Source organism: Rhyacophila brunnea, unplaced genomic scaffold (genome assembly GCF_057557595.1).
Source record: "Rhyacophila brunnea isolate RB1 unplaced genomic scaffold, BYU_Rbru_1.0 scaffold_15, whole genome shotgun sequence".
In the NCBI taxonomy this organism is placed as follows: domain Eukaryota; kingdom Metazoa; phylum Arthropoda; class Insecta; order Trichoptera; family Rhyacophilidae; genus Rhyacophila; species Rhyacophila brunnea.
Window position 1 is genome coordinate 30,366,776 of NW_028232806.1, and position 16,740 is coordinate 30,383,515.

At 29.7% G+C, this 16,740-nt stretch overlaps 1 protein-coding gene across 1 annotated transcript in view; it reads left to right on the top strand.

Annotated features, from left to right (window-relative positions):
* Positions 1 to 16,740, top strand: part of LOC147075233 (uncharacterized) — a 47,815-nt gene that overhangs the window by 13,924 nt on the left and 17,151 nt on the right. The gene's annotated exons all lie outside the window — the stretch shown is intronic.

The following is a 16,740-nucleotide window of genomic DNA, read 5'->3' on the forward strand; positions in this document are numbered from 1 at the left end:
CTGTGCCACTGTGAAATATTTTACGTACAATATACACGTAACCAATCATAACACAGTCGATCGGACATTTTAAAGATTTATTTTACAATAGGTATTTTTCTGAGGTTTTTATTTTCTGAGGATATACTATTTGAATTATTGTTATTTAGTATTATAACTATATATTATGTATAATTAATTGGAGAAATTATATGCACAGTTAGTCAGTCAGTTAAATTTTAATTATGTGGCTATCATTTACTGAATCGTAATCGAAAAATTAATCATAGATTAAATCAAAAACTAATTTCGGGAAAGGTAAAATCAATTCCAGGTAGGTACTTATCACTTCCTCAATAACTTCCGGTTCATTTTAAACATGTACTCACCTATAAAATTATTACTGAATTCATAAGTAGTTGATTAAATCTCACTTAACAATTCTAGAAAGTTTTAAATTATCAATTTGTCGAATTTCAATTTATGCTTGTATTCTAATAATTATTACAAGGTAAATAAATTATAATATCTGTATATTTATATCAAACCACATCATGGTATAAACATAAGGAATCAGGTACTCACATATTGGTAATTAATTATTATATAAGGTAATTTCGTCATGGAAATTAATATTCATCATGAAGTGACAATATGTCACAAATTTAACCAATATTTAAAAACGGAGTTTATTCAAAATGATTGTTTTTTTTTATAAAAAGATACTATCCTATTAATTTTATTAATGAAGATATTTCATTTATTTGTTTAATATTAAAAATGAGTTGGAAACAAGCCCTGAACAAAAACGATGCTTGAGTGCAAGTGAGAAAGTATTCGGCACCCTTACAATCTCTGCGACACGCGCCAGAGTAAGATAAAAGGTATACATATGTGTGGGCTAGTTTCCAAAAGTGTCGCCAGCAAATCGTGGTGAAACGCTTCACATAGCGTCGATAACCTGCGAGCTCGTGTTGCTAAAATTGCTATTTTTTGTATTAAACATAAAGTCAGTGGCAAATATTTTTAGTTAATTAAGTAGAAAAGATGGTTCCGTGTGTTGTCTTAAAATGTGGTAGCCGTACTGATAAGCAAGAAGATAGTATTACGTTTCATAGGTAAGTTGATACATGTTCGTGATAATTTATTTGTATATTATTATATATTTTAATATCAGTGACCTAGCGTTTCTTTAAAATAACTTAAATTATGGATATCTTTATCTAAAAGTTGCATTTTGACCGCTTAAAAATACTATATAACGTAAAAAAATAGAAAATTATATTTTAATTCTGAGCGTCTAGTGCGAGCACGTTGGGCGAGCACTAGCGAAATGGTTTATGGTCTCGAACATTTGTAGACGAATGCGTTCGCTCGCCCACAAACCAAACGCAATACACGCGGCTTCATTTAGCAATGCAACGGGTGGCGTCTAGATGTATCTATAGTCTATGGTTGGAAATGTTAAATATTATGTATTGTAATATCTACTTTATTAATACATCATATTTGCTGGCGACGTATAAAAAATGGTATTAGTATTAGTCATGGCCCCCACATCCTGAAGCGGGCCCCCAAGCCAGGATCATTGGTGCCCCCCCTACCTATCGCTAAGGTTAAAGGCAGTCTGATGCTCTACAGTGGCGTTTTCCAAATGGTTTTCGAGGTCAAATAAAATTCAGTGCAGATTTTTTAACACACAACAACCAAAAATTGTGTCGCACAACCATATATTTTATAAAAAAATAAAATAAAAGGTACTGTTCGGTTATCAGGAATACAGCGGAAAACACATTTTGAAAATAGCCGATAAACTGGATTATTTGTTAGGTTAACCTAACCTAACCTAATCTAACTTAACCCAACCTAACCTAATCTAAACTAACCCAAACTAACAAATAATCCAGTATATCGGGTATTTTCAAAATGTGTTTTTCGCTGTATTCCTGATAATCGAACAGTACCAAATAAAATAGTCCCACAGGCGACTTTTTTACTACTTATTAGAGCAAATTTAAGATGTGTGTTTATCTCGTTTATCTGGTCGACCGCCACGCCAGGCCCCCCTCTGCCCGGGCCCCTAGGCTAGGGCCCTGTCACCCTCCCTCCTTATGGGGGCCATGGTATTAGTATTCTAAAACTTTTTAGTGAGATGGAACAATTTATTTTGTAGGTAGGTACCTGTTTCTTCCTTGCCGTGTTCCCAAAGATGGTGACCCCTACATAATTATGTCTCTCAAGTGATTCTTGTAATATACTGTCAGCATGGTTATGCATTTGGCAGCAATATGAGATGTGTGGGTCTTTTTAGCCAAATTTCTCTGTGACATTTACATTTCATTTACCACTCATAATACCATTGAAAATAATAAAGTGAGAGGATGGTTAGAGAACCGACTTTTATTTAGACTAGTGAGTCAACAAATAGGTAATCACAAGCCATGACGTATTATTTGTTAAATTTAATAGTCATCCGAAATTGAAATGAGGTTATAATTTTGCATCTATGTTCGACATAAATAAATTAATTAACTGATGATTTGATTCGAAATTCTGACAACATTAAATTTTAATTACTGGGTAATTTCCATTAATCAAATACAAAAACGTCACAGTTTGGTAATTAAAATAATTTCAATTACCCTTAGGAAACATTTTGACAGTTTTATTTGATAATTGTTTTAAATTGATAAAATCAGCTGTCAGTTTGTTAAAAACCGATTTGTCAATGAATGCAATTAATGAAAATGTTATTGCGTATTTTTGATAATGTAAAGAAATTAGCGAGTTTCTAACGGTTTGCGGCGGCGTAGTGATCAGAACGCCCATTTTTAAATCGGTTGATAACATGTTCGAATCCTGTAACTATATTAATTCACGTGATGTTTTTATCAACGTGTGCCTGGAAGCAAATAACTGTTCCTGGCAAAACCGTCAAGGCTAAAAAAATATGATATGAAAACATGATTTATAATATTATATTAAAACGATTTTAAGTTCTACACATTATTTTCCAGAAAAATTGATATAAAAAAATATATATTCAAACTATGAATTAATATAAACCTTTTTAATAAATTCTAGACAAATTAAAAAACTAAATTTTATTGATAAACATAACAATAAAATAATATGTAATAAGAAAATGAATGTTCAACGAAAGCAAAATTTTAAATATTTTTTCGAATTATTATATTATTTTTTCGACTTTTTTAACGGAAAAAAACAATTTTTAGTAAAGTAGTAATAATAATAAGTAAATAGTAAATTTATAATATAATTAGTCGCAATTCAAACAAAAATACACTATTAGAATTTCACCCCGAAACAAGCATGGCATTCATAAACTACAAAAGAAGTTGTTTATTGTAATGAATGCTGGTAGGTACCTACTGACTTCAGCTTGGATTTTTTAAATGAAATTTCAACCATATGCGTGGATACTTTTTCAATTTTGTCGAGGAAAACACCAATTAGGTACTTAGATACTTAACTAGTGACTTCATAAACGTGATCCGATCCCGGCCGCATCAGTCTACTGTCGGATTTTATTGCTTAGGGTCGAAAATGTTTTTAAACGATCGACACATTAACAGTTTTAAGAAAATTTTTGACGATATTTTTTCTCGGTATTTTCGATAAGTAGCTCGTTATAAAAGTTAATAACTATATGGAGAAAATCATAAACTAAAATGTCAACGAATGTTTCCTCATTATATCCGAGATCTCGCTATGTCCGTGGTCTTAATAACCGAGTTCGATTGTATATAAAGTACGTTATAAAGTCTCCAACTAGAAAACGAAATTTTATCGTCAAATTTACTGTATTAATTATCTATCTGTATTCTCTAGAGTTCGTAGTTACATGTATAAATACGTACATTTGAAAGTGGTTGAGAATGGTAAAGTAGTAGAGGTAGTTGTGGATGTAGATACACACCAACACCAGCTCGCGCTGCAGCCGCTAACATAAGGGTGTCGTCCGCTAATTTATTTCCGATTGGGCGCTATTGTTGTCACACATACACCCCTAATTACACACGCCAACCACCCTTAAACTGGCAGGCGTGAGTACAGATTGTAGGTTGGTAGCAGTGGCGATGCTATAAAGGGGATGATTTTCTTTCGTGCATAGTCGTTGAGCTGTTGAAATCTCCGATGTGATAAAGTTGAAATAAAAATAACTGCTTTTTAAACAAGATGTTAACATAGTGAGATATCCCGAATTCTGTGCTAGCTCAGTGTTTTGGTTGAACTCAGGATCCACAAAAATAAGTTAAATAAAACAGTCTCTTTTTTTTGGTGAGCACGTGGCTTTGTATTTTCAATGGTTATTTTTTTTACAAGAAAGAAACTTATGTTAAACAGTGACAAAGGTATTTATTATTATCGTTTCTATAGTTCCTTAATTAACTGTATCTTAATATCACCTATATTCTAATTATTAATCGCCGACATTCGTTTTATTTTTGGCGCGAGAGTTCGCTGACTCATTTTCGCATCCGCTCACGACTCGTATTTTTCTCGAATGCGCGTGTTTTTCTCGAATTCTCAAACAGCGTGTACAGTTATTGCAAAGAAACCTCATGCTATCTCTCTTCCACTCTTGCATCTTTTACATCTATCTCTTTTAAACTCATAAAAAAATCTTATATAGATTTTAAGCTATTCCTATTACAAAATTAATTACAATTTTAATGCTATGAATCTTAATGTAATACTTAAAGCTATTGGTTTGAAATTTTATATCTAGGTACATATTATAATAAGCACTCTAAATTTAACATTTTCCTTTTTATCCAGATAGCCAAGTGATATGTCATAAGTCTTTTCTATTCTGTTAATTGACTATGTGGCCAAGCTGCACTTTTAGGCCTACAAAACTTTATTCCGGCTCCCATTGAAGAAGGGAAGTCCAGGAGTATGTCAATAGGTAAAAATATAATGTATGTATATTAAAATCTATCTAAGTTTTTTTATTCTAAAAGTTTGTTGCAGTGAACCGTTTCAAGAGCTAAATGTATTTAGCACCAATTTAACCATTAAGTTAACTGCAATGATAACTCAAAAAAATGTTTGTATTCGTATTTTATGATATGACAATATAATTTTTAAATTCTTACTTAGCATTTTCACTCATAAATAAAAAAATCAGGCCTACACAAAAGTGGAGGTTAATATTTAGTAAGAAAAGTAGTAAGTCATTTGCCCATTTCTTTACTGTAAAATATGTTTGCTATTAATTATTATCAAATTACACGTGGGAAAAAATAACAAAATGCATTTTTTGTCAGATGGTGGATTTGAACTCACTTTCGTACTCCAACGTAGTGCATTTTACAATAAATAATAACATTTAATGAAATGGATTTTATATATTATAGAAAAGTATACATCTTCTCCCCACTTTGATTTTTGAAAACGCTCCAAATTAATAAAATTATCTTTATGATTGTGGCATCTTATGCGGAAAAATCTTTAAAAAATCCATGCGGGACTTGAACAATATTTTCAAGAGACTCACTACTTCTTCCAATATAAATTATATTTCAAATAAGGTACCCTTTTAACGTACGCCACTCCAGAACCACGTATTCTCACCACCAGTTTCCATGGTCTCTCAACGCGCATAAGCCTGCACCCCGTACCCAACCTACGAAACTAGAATTCATCCCTCCTCTCATTTTAAAAGCACAGTATAACATGTTACATGCTACCTAATCGTGTCAGTAATTGCCAATAATTCAAATGGGCAAAGCATGACTTTATTACATTAATTATTATAATGTTCTATGAATGTATTATAGTATTTAATAACTTTATATTATAATTATTTATATAAGAGATTTCTTGTCCAAATGAGCATGTAAATTGAAATTTCACAAAAAAGCAATAAATTTGAAATAAGAATTTTATTGATATCATCCGTCGTAAGATATCTAAGACATATTATTGTTCCTATTTTTAAATGTAATTTATGTAACATTGTATCTACATATTTTTGACGTTTGTAACTTCGGTAAAACAGTCGATTACGTACTTTAATTATAAATTTAAAGACCCTGTTCCTTAATAAAATTTTTTTTTTGTTAATTGATATCGATAACAGCTCGATAAGACTAAAAATTAAAAATAAAAACCATTAAAATAAAATGCCACCGATGTTTGTAAAATACTAAATAGTATCGACAATAATTAGTAATGCTGATGGTGCTACAATTATATTGCCAACTGTGCGGCGAGAGAAAAGTCAAAACGGGGTAGCATGTATATTGTATATTCCATAATATATAATATAATATATGTCATTCTAATTTGGATGTAGTATACCTACTATCTTATACAAATAAATAATAACTTCTTCACCTACAAATTCTTGCAGATGAGTTTTTTTGGGCATTCTAAACAATCCGATTTCATTTGTTTTCACCAAAATGTCTCTAATGCGCTTTCGCTCAGAAACTTTGAAAAAAACTATTCATGTTACCACGTTTTCTTGGGTCTAGGATGATTTGGCACCGGACAACTGGACGCCACGGAATTCAAAAATAAATAGATGTTAGGTACTTATAGGTACTTTAAAAAAATACTCAATAATATTATTTATATTTCAATGATTATAATATGATTTAATAGTTAGTGAGAATGTAAATATGCATACGTAAACAATGATTTAATCGTGAATATGTTTAAGTTCCAACGAAAAAAAGAGTTTTTTATTTTATATAACGCCTTAGGCATGGTAATTTTCAATCCGCGATAAAGATTACATTATGCGAAGAGTAAAATAAATTCAAACTACTAAGTAGTAGATAGAAACTGATTAAAATACCTCGTCTACACGTGTCTACGACAGCGCGGCGTCCAATTGTCCGGAGGCCAGTCGTCATTCCCTTTTTCTTAGCTCATATTTTTGTTTGTCCGGTGGTTGTTTATCAATTACAAATCTTGCAATCGATTTTTAACTAACTTTCCGACTAGCTAAACATTTGAAACTTTTAGAATATATCAGAACACGATGCCAATGCATTTTTTTAATACTTTCAGCCATCTTTAAGTAGAATTGAATTCATTTTCAGTTAATTCTGTTTTGTATGAAAAGTTATTTCGGAAGAAATCCGTAATCCAATCCACTATTATTGGTTGCTAAGTGGGTGGTCCTAGCAACTAAATTGATAATATATACGTGCGTTACTATGGAAATCAAAATGATATTTCAGTATTCTATATTTGTTTGTTGCAAAATAGCAAAAAAATGATTTGTTGACAATTGCCTTATTTGTCCTAAATTATTAAAACATAGAATTGTCAAGTTTATATGATTCAACAGAAAATTTATAAACGTGGTATTTAAAAAGTTATTTTTATCTTTTAATTATTTTTATTAAACATCGCATTACGCGTTATGTCTACAAGAATGCGTATGTTATGTCTGATTTAGATGAAAAATAGTTAACTACCGATTGTTTACCTAAAATAAGTATATGTGAAACCTAATTTATCCTTTGAGTAAATTCATAACAGAAAAACGACATTCCTAAAACTATAAACACCATAATATTAAGCGCCTGAAACAATATTGTTTTATATCTTGTTATTTTTATAATATAACTACTAAATCATCATCTATGGCACAGGTTCTCAAACTTATTTCGACCACCGCCCACTTTCTAGAAAAAAAATCTAGTGCCTCCATATTTTTTAACTTACCTTTTTACATTACCATCTGTTGCGTACTTTAAAAACAGTTTTTGCAAATATAATTCATAAAAATGCATTATTCTATGGATAGGATAGATAGGGTGTGACCCATATCCTATTTCTGAGATCAAAGAATATTTCAATGAGAGGAAATAAAACTCATACTTAATCATATTTAGAAGTATTTTTATTAACATTAAAAGAATGCTTTGAATTTAAAAATTATCCTATATGAAGGATGAATCTGATTCATTTCGACGAGTTTGTTAATATCAGGCTCGAATTTACATGAAAAACAGCCGAAAGTCGCCGCTTTCAGTAACGTGCAACCGATTTCTTTTTTTAGTTAGCAACGTTGCTACAGCACTAAATCTACGTTCACACAAATACGACGATAAGAATGCTATCAGAAATTGTTCAACAACCGACCATAACCCAGGGTACAGTTAAAGATTCCATTCTGCAGCCAACATTCTTGGTAGCCAGTTTTGAATTTAATTTTTAATTCTTCGTTTGTTGTCAGTTTTATAAGTTCTTCTTTGAGTTCTATAAGTTCTTATTTCTATAATTTATCTGCCGTTGTCCCTCTAGATTTCCTTAACGCTCCCTAATTTTCTTTGAGCCTTCTACTGCCCACCTGAAAGCCTCCACCGCCCACTTTGAGAAAGACTGATCTATGGAAATACTGAATTGGGTACGTCATAATCATTGGTTAAATTATATTCGCATCTACATAAACGACAATCTATATTATATTCTTTTTTTTGTTGATGGCTGTTCTTTTGTCACGCTATTTTGAAGATCAAGTATTCACAATGATGTGAAAAAAGAGAGAGCTATAAACCTACGCTTTGCTACATTTTTTTAATATTATTTTATTGGCTTGAAAATCACTGCACAGTGCATGTAGGTAACATTGAAAACTCGTGTTGGGAAGTATAGCAATCATCCAGTACTGAAAATGGAGCGAATTTGCGCTGTGAGACGAGCAAGGGGTACAAAAAATATTTAATAGACAATTAAATTTTACTAAATTACAACGAATTATTGAAAATGGTCTGATAGGACTGGCAAGCATTTAAGATGAAGCTTGTAAATTACATAATATTATTGAATTACGTGGTAAAGTATATAAAAAACGGATCGCATTTTGTGATTTATTTTCTTGTAGGTACCTAAATCAAGAATAATATATAACTACATTTCAATATCAAAAGTAATTAGAAATAATTACAAGATAAAAAGAACTTTTTATGTACAACGTTTTAAAATTTTATGTTGAATTATTATACTCAATATGCTCAAACTTGTACTTGATATTATGAAGTAAATAAAAAAAAACAAACAAACAAATATAGAATACTGAAATGTCATTTTGACATTTCATTTTGATTTTCATAGTAACACACGAATATATTAATAATTTAGTACCTAGGACCACACCCTTAGCAAACAATAATAGTCTCTTACTTTTTACGGATTTTTCTGAAATAACTTTCCATACAAAACAGAATTAACTGAAAATGAATTCTCCTTAAAGATGGCTAAAAGTATTAAAAGAATGCATTGGCATCGTGTTCTGATATATTCTAAATGTTTCAAATGTCTAGATAGTCGGAAAGATAGTTAAAAATCGAATGCAAGATTTGTACTGGATAAACACACGATAAACAAGAATACGAGCTAATGAAAACGTTGTAAAAATAAGTAAGTAATATTAAATTAAAACTGATACTGTAATAAAAATATTAATTTCTATTTTTATTGTTTTTAGATATATTTGCCTTGATTTAAATAAAAAAATATTATAGGTAACCTAACTTTTTCGTGATTCCTTACATCGCTAGTGAATAAGCATCAAATAATCCGACCGCGTTCTAAAGTTTGAATCCAAGCTGATGATATTTCACGTATTTTTCACTTTGAAATTTACCTGGAAATGTAGATCATTGAAATCAATACATTTTTTTGATTCGTTCGTATTTTGATTGATTTTTGACTAGGAACTAAATACAAAATGCATAGTCATACTTACGTACCAATGTGCTCGATAGAAATAATTAAATTTTCGCTGTCAAAATCGGTGACGTTTTGGAAGTGAGAAACAAGCGACGTGTCATTATTATTAGAATAACGTTTTAGTTATGGTTTACTTAACATGGTCATCTCCGCAGTTGGCCTTGAGAAAATCCTCGTAAATTAATAATTATTTACAGCATATATATTGCGGGATACTGAGGCCATCAATAAATCTATTTTACAACGTTTTTATTTGGTCGTATTCTTATTTGTCTGGTGGTTGTTTATCCAGTACAATTCTTGCAATCGATTTTTAACTAACTTCCCGACTAGCTAGACATTTGAAACTTTAAAAATATATCAGCACACAATGCCAATGCATTTTTTTAAATACTTTTAGCCATCTTTAAGTAGAATTGAATTCATTTTCAGTTAATTCTGTTTTGTATGAAAAGTTATTTCGGAAGAAATCCGTAATCCAATCCACTATTATTGGTCGCTAGGGTCCTAACAACTAAATTATTAATATATACGTGCATTACTATGGAAATCAACGAGTGTAAAAATGACATTTCAGTATTATTTCTATCATGTACAATTTTTTTGATCGTTTAAACTAGTCAAGTCAAGTTTATATGTTTCAACAGGAAATTCGTAAGTATATAAAAAGTTCTTTTTATCTTGTAATTATTAATAATGGTATCATTATGACATACAAACAAAGATGTATATTGAAGTCTTAGTCCAATAAAAAATGTTACCGTCTCAAATTTTTGTGTATTTATATTATAAATACAGTCTTGGATAAAAAAGTAATCAACTAATATGAAAATATGTTTTTTTTACATTTTTTATTCAATTTTCTATATAACGAGTAAATAAAGACTTAGTGATTCGTTAATTTAATCAATGATTGAATTGTAGAACTACATTGTTTAATAATTTAATTGCGGATACTGTTGAGCAACCCTTACTGGCTAATTGTGTGTATTGTTAGCAAGTTAGTGGGAAACACGGTAGCTCAGTATAATTGCAGCTAAAAGTTGCTAATGCCTACCCCTTAAAAACCGCGAGGCTGGTTTTAAGAGTAGAAAGACGATTCTTTTCCCCTGGAATCGTTACTTTTGTATGTAGATACTATGTCTCTTTAGGTTTAGGTTTAGGTTATCATATAACATATAAAAAGTCTATAAATTGCGTTCATACACGTGACATAATAATACAATTTAGGTATGTGTTATAATTTATAGTTTTGAAAACATAATATATTAGATTTTGATTAATATTTTCATATTTTTACTTATGGAATCGTCAGATATAAATAGTTATTGATGATGTTATTAAAATTCAGCAGATTTTTTTTCAACCGTTGCAACGAAATGACCCCTTTTTAAGATTCAAGAGATAATATTGTCATTTAGCGAAAAAGAAAATCATATTAAAAATACTTGCCATGCAATAAATATAATTAAAGTATCTACATTATATTCTATAATATCAATTATTCAGTGACGTCCCTAGACAAAATGCCGCCCCTAAGCAACGCCAAAATGGTGCACAATTTTGTATACAATATTTTTTATCATCCTTTTATGACTCCAATATCCAAGAAAATAAATTTGTTGTATGGATACATTACTAACAACATATATGTAACTAAATCTATTTTAAATGCCATCTCTACTTCAATAGACAGTATTGCGAGTTAACGGTTTCAGATAAATTTACTTTCAAAACTCTCGAGTGACCGGCAAAAATATTTAGATGCATTAATTAGGTAAGTATGAACCTACCTATAATTCAAATATAATTCGCAAATCTACACGTGTCATTGCTGGTCATCAATGACAACAGAAGTAAACTAGACATCGTTAAACCGACAAAAAAATTACAGTCCTGTTAAACCTTCTATGTTAATTATTAATACATTTTATTTCCAACCAGTCAGCTGAATTTTTTAATGGAAAGATTTTTCCGTTATTAGTAAGTTTGGGTTTCTATTTCTATATAATATACTCGTGCCTAACGATTCTCCTCGATTTGCCGCCTTTCAAGTAACTTCCGCCTCTAAGCGACGCTCAATCTGTCTACCCCTACGGGACGTCACTGCAATTACCTAAATTAATGTAATTAATGAAAACATTAAACATAACATTTTTTATTCCTCTAGTAAGACATAAAAATGAGGTTTACTCTATTACAATTTAATCCCATTATGAAGAACTAAATATATATTAACAATTAGTGCAGTAATCATGTCGTCATCCATAAATCACAGTTACTAATGCTATAAAGATGGTTGCCATTATTGACTGAACGTGAAAAAAACACAAATACACAGTTGTTAAGAAATATCGGCATTTACATGACGTGATAACATTCTTAATTCTCTCAATCAGATTTCAGAATATCTTCCAAAATCCGAAAATTATCTGTGCGTCGGTTTATATTTAATTAAAATGTAAAATAATTTAACATACAAATAGTGTCTGCATTCAATGTTTGTCTATTTTATCTTTTCCAAATGACAATCTACATTTAAACCACTCCTTCTATGCATTGCTTTGTATTTGAATGTAGATTTTTCTATGATGGACTGTCAGCGCGACAATAGATACGTAATTGAATTTCCGTAATTTGAATTCATCCGAGCGACTGCCGCGCCATTGTGGCTAATTGCTCAATTAGCACGTTGCATAGCGCCAACGGGAAGAGACGTCATTATATCGTTCTTCGTGTGGTTTGAGTCTCAACTTAACGTATTGACCATTGCAAATTTAGATAAAATAATAAATATATAGATAATTGTGAAGAAACCCAAGATTTTAGCCGAATTTGAATCGATATAAATGATTATTATAAATAATATCAAATAAATATTGATATATTATATATTATATTGCCAGTTAAATTATAACAAATAAATGTAGTTGAAATTATAACTCTTAAATATTAAAGTGCTACTACACATTCAATCAATATTATTATCTTAGATGGTTAAGTCTTTAATTTAGATATTCCACTATGACATCGAAAGATATTTTTCCACGATGTCACACGATATTATGGCTTTTAGCTATATCGTGCGACTTGTTTAATAATTATTTATTTAGTTATTTTCTTCTGTTAGCAATTTAAATACTGCTTCAATTTATATATAAAATGTCTAATACGATTCTATGCGTAACATGCATTGAATCGATTCATTCGAATTTCTGAACGGTGAGCCGTCACTTCCCGCCTATTAACATATGAATCAGAGAATCATTTTCCTCTGGTCACCAATTCATCATATTATAATAATACGACCACCTCTAAATTGGTGACCAATTCTATCGCAGCGTATAAATATCATTAATTTTGAATGAAACTGCATCGAATTTGGTTGACTATTGGAGTAGTGTGATTAGAATCACATAATTGAATCTACGATTCAATATTATTCACATATAAATATCAATGATTTTGTTAGTTTATTTAAAAAGCTTTAAATTCAATTAAAAGGTATAGTAGAATGTCACTAAGCCGAAACTGTAACCTAATGGTACCAGCTGTATGGAATACTGTAGAAACAAGAAACATTTTATGTACATATATCTATAATTTTTGATACTACAATTTTATTATTATAGTATCAAATCAAAATGTTTTTATATTGTTCACCTCTTGTTTAAAATCTATAACCCGTAATTTATGCAAAACCAAAATGTCTTCAGATAATGCCTAATTACTGGACACTAACGAAGGGTGAAACTTATTCAAATATATTTAAAGATTGGTACACAATACTAATTCTGTGATTACGTACCAATATAGTAATGACGTAATATAATATAGTTATATAACAATATAATGAACAGCATTCTCTCGAAGTTTTAGTGAGACGCATCAAATATTTCAGCGAAAATTTAAATTACAGTCATTAGGATAGTAAAAAAATTTTCTGCGGTGCAATTTCCACATTAAAAAAACCACAAGATAATTTTCGTTATAAAATATTTTGATTGGCATATTTTCAACCAATTTTCATTTCAATAACCCAATTTTTACCATTGTCGCGCCTATGTGAAGCATATTGACCTCCATCAGTTATATTGTTAACATATTTTTTGCGAGGGATGATGAATACCACTGTCCACTACACTACGTATTGATTTTTACTGTGAATCAAAGACACATTGCAAAAGCAACATTTATACAGATGAGCTATTTAAATCTTTACCTACAACTCAAAGATGGGCGCTTATCATTTGTGTCCCATAGTGTTTACCAATCTACAGGGAGTCATAAGTAAAATTAGGTAGGTACTAAATAAAAATAAATTAATACTAATTATATTAAAACCATTGATATAATTATGTATTCTAATAATTAGAGTACTCTGGCAATTTTCGATTGGTCTTTGCTCATTGATTTTTCAACAATAATTATAAGAAGTAACAAACAAATATATTGATTCTGGTATCAGTATATTGTTATATATTGTAAAAAAAATACCGTTTGTATATTTTTATGACAACTGTAGATATCGTACTATTAAAATTGTAGATACATGATTTTGACAGCTTTGCGTCGCTTTTATAGTAAATACCAACCAAAGCTTTGTCTCAGTAGTGTACATATTAAATTTGAGGTAACTGCATAACATAATATAATATTAAATTATTTATAAAGATATCTTATTTTAAATGTGGTCAATAGAAACTTAAAATAGAATATAAAATAAAAAAATACTTGTCGGTATTTATATAGTCAAAATAGATTATAATAATATGTGTGTATAAATACTATTAGAATGTTAATTCACGTCTTATGAAAGTCATTAGTAAAATCTTATTTAAATTTTACATTGAGGCCGAATTTTTTGTCAAGAACATATTATGCATTCCAGCGGAAATAAAGAAATTACTTTATAATACTATATTTCAATACAACATACACAAAATTTTATTTAAAACTGTTAAATAGGGGTTATTGAAGAAACCGTTTTTATAAGTAACAAACATTAGCTACGCTATACTATGCATAACATAAATTTGGCAATGTATTCAGAACATTAAGATTAAAATTTGAATTTTTAAATATAAATTTTCTGTTTTAATTTATACAGAGATTTATAATAAAATAATACAATATTAATTGATACATTTAATACTTGGTCGAAAACAATCACAAGAAGAAGCCATTAAGCATTATGAATAGTATAATAGCCCAAAAGAAAGCTTTCATTATTATTCTTTGCCTTGGAAAAAACGTGTTAAAGTAAAACATACCTTAGTTTATACCTATAGTTCCGAGCTTAGGGACGTGGAAGCCCAACGCATCAACTGATTTTGACTGATAAAAATAAATAAAACCATAAAGCACATCCTTAAATAAAAATAATTATTATTTAGGAAGTTAGTGATGCTACTTAATGATATAAATAGTATTTGTACGTAGGTACTTGTTTGATTGGTTATATTGCGGGCACCTTTAGTGTTATTAGCAAAAAATTTATTATTCTTTAGGTAATATTTTATGTGCATTTTTTTAGAGTTTTGGTATATGTAATTTATTATTTGTATGACGCCAAACTACTAACTTTCTAACTACTTCTTTCCTAGAATCACATCCTTTTATGTAGATACAGCTACATGACTATCTGTAGACTCTCTTTATGTTGTTGCAAAGATTTTATCAAGATTTGGGTAATAATTGTAAACTAAATTGGTAAAAAATACTAATTTTTTTATTTTTGTATAATTTCATGATTATAATATGACCGGTTTGAACTGTTTTGAGGCCGCTTTTTAAATATTCTGACGAATCGATCGCGTCATCTACATCACAGAAATGACGCTACCGGATACCTATTACGCACTATATTTTAAAAATGCTTGAATGGTATTTATTGTTGTATAAATTAAAATTTATAATACTAAAATATTTATTTTCTTATAAATGGTTAAAAGTTTTAAATATATTATACCTTTTTTATATGGTTAATTCATGTTTTGTAATAAAAATTTATTAGAATAACAATATTAACTTTGTAGCATTTTTTATGTTACACATTTCGGCTAAGTATGTAATTTATTGATATTCATTTTATAACAAGACTAATGCAATGTGTGAACAAGTTAAATAATTCCACGTAGAGATTGTTAAAAATTACTGTAGTTAACAAACATATTAGTCAAAGAGGTTTTGCTGTATTTCGAAAAATAGTAGAGTGAGACATCGTATACTTTCCTTTTGATAGTTTAATAATATGTTATATAATATTGAAGATTATTCTGCTAGAAGTCTTTTATTAAACTCATTAGGCTCTCTGTGAAAAGTATTAAAATTTTACAAGAAGTAGAGTTATTAAAAACGAATAAAAAGTGCAATTTGCCTGCATTTGCGAATGCAATTGGCCCAAAGTGCAGGCGCTCGGCGAAGAAAAGGCTTCATACATTTCAAGAGGCTTTCGAGCGTAGAGAATTAAAAGCTTAATTTTTTGCAATTAACGCCAACTTTGCAATTTAAATGTTTTCGCCGTGAGTAGAGTGGCCAACTGGAAATGGCTAGCATTAAAAGCTTATAATGTAAAAGGTCTATTCTACACATTTGAGTCATTACTTTACATGAAAGCTTTCAGGACAGACTTTATAGATAATAATTATATTTTAAAGAATATTGTTTTCCTGGATTACTTATTTGACACAATGTGAATGAATGAATAATTACTAGTAGTCATAAAGAGTACATATTACCTAATCTTTTCAACCTTAGTGTTGGTGTAGTAAAACCATTAATCGCTGTTTTAAATATTATTGCTTTTTGAACTTTCAATTCTTGTTGGTAGGTGACACACTGTGTTAATTAAAACACGAAATCCTCCCTAATCAATATTAAATCATGTAAAATGAGTATTACATTATATTATTCGAATTGATTTAACTTTTGTACTATTCTATTTCAGTTATTTTTGCGATACGGGTTTAACCTTTCGGCATCTTCCGGTACTTACTAATTGTAGATGCATACTGATAACGAATACCTACAGTTAATTCT